Source organism: Ailuropoda melanoleuca, chromosome 4 (assembly GCF_002007445.2).
Source record: "Ailuropoda melanoleuca isolate Jingjing chromosome 4, ASM200744v2, whole genome shotgun sequence".
NCBI lineage: Eukaryota > Metazoa > Chordata > Mammalia > Carnivora > Ursidae > Ailuropoda > Ailuropoda melanoleuca.
Genome location: NC_048221.1, coordinates 57302149 through 57304121, shown reverse-complemented (window position 1 = coordinate 57304121; position 1973 = coordinate 57302149).

Here is a 1973-nt window from a genome sequence, read left to right as displayed (position 1 = left end):
AAGGGACCTGGGTTGGGAGTCCCAGCTTCCCTACTTGAGAGCTGTAGGCAACTCATTTCTTCTGAGCCTCAGTTTTCTCATTTGTATGAAGATAGTATTAACTGTCTTGGTATTTACAGGGCTCTAAGCAACAGAAAAGCTGACTTTAAGCCATAGGGCAGTCAGTGTTTACTTCCCAAGATGCTCAGAGACTAGCAGCCATTGCTATAGCAGCAACATGTTGCCCATGATCATCCTCTGAAGGCTGATATGTGATACATCTTGTTGCCTCATGACTTCAAGATCGCTGCCAGGGCCCCGGACATCTCACGGATGGTACCCCAAGCAGAAAGGGAGGGGCTGGGGCAAAGAGTTCTTTCTTTTTGTGCTGAAGGAAAGTCTTTCCTGGGAGCCATCTAGCAGACTTTCCTGTACATCTCCATGGCCCAAACCAAGCCACATGTCCACTGCTGGACCCATAGCTTTCATGAAGTTGTGTGAGGCTGCTGTGACTGGTTCTTCCCAAGGCTCAGCACATGACCTACTACAATTGGGGTCTGCTGGCAAGGAAGGAGGGTGACTGACAGGTGGGTGGTTGGCCAACCTTCCCGGACACAAGAAATCTGTGGGGATGTCTGGAAGCTGAAAGCAGACCTTGGCTGTGGGGCCACTGGATACAGCCTTCTCCTGGCACCCCTGTGAAGCCAGGCTCCTGAGGCCAGCCCTGTGAGTCTTCCTTAGAGAGAAGGAGATCCTCTAAGTGCTCTCACGCCCCTCACTGCACTGAGGTTGGCAGCCGCCCCCCAGTGAGATTTTGAAGTAGGGCATTCAACCCTGCAAAAGAGTATATGCAGTGAGGAGTACCTCTCCTTCCCATCCTGGCCCTGGTTACCCCTGGAGGCGACCAGTTCGTTCCCCGTGTGCCCTTCCAGGCATATTCAAGGCATGTGTGTAGTGTCCAATGCGGTCATGTGCGTAGGTCACTTTTCCAGAATCATACCTACAGGTATGTATGTCCTTATTTTCTGCTTTATGTTTTAATTGAGAAAAATTCAAAAATAGACAGAAGTAAAATGTACAATGAGCCCCCACATTCCCATCACCCAGTTTGAACAGTGATCAACTCTTGTGCAATCCTGTTTCATCCAGACCAGTCTCCCTCCATTCCTACCTGGGATGACTTGGAAGCAAATCCCAGCCTTGTTTATTATGTGATGATTTCAATACATAGCTAAAAGAGGGGCACCTGGGTGGCTCAGTCAGTTAAGTGTCTAACTCTTGATTTGGGTTCGGGTCATGATCTCAGGACTGTGAGATGGAGCCGTGCACCGGGCTCTGTCCAAGCTCAGCAGGGCATCTGCTTGGGATTCTCTCTCTCCCTTTGCTCCTCCCCACCATGCTCCCTCTCTCTCTCTCTTTCTCTGAAACAAATAAATAAACAAATAAATCTTTAAAAAATAATAAAATATGAGAGGCTCCCTACAACCTATCCTTTCTGCAGCATTTTTTATTTCCTTCCCACCCTTTGTAAACCCAAAGTATGTCATGTTAACTCCTGTTCTGTACTTTAGCTTGTATCACATGAAGTATCTTGGATTTCTACAGGATACTTTTAAAGTCATGAGAAGCGCAAATGAGCACACCCCCCCACACACACACATACATTCTTCCCCTCCCCACCTGGCAACGTCAGATGCTCTCATGCAGGCACTGGACGCAGTGTCCCACCATTTCAGATGCTACTTTGTCCTTCTCTGAAATAGAAACACTCACCAGGCTTTTTCTGTAACTAGGATATAACTCACATACCATAAAATCTGCTCTTTTAAAGTGCACACTTCAATGGTCTGTAGTGTACTTACAAGGCTGTGTGACCATCACCACTCTCTAACTGCAGAACACTTTCATCACCCCAAAAAAGAAACTCAGCACCCATTAGCAGTCCCACCTCCCTCCCCCCACCCCTGACAACTATTAATCTACTTTCTGTCTCT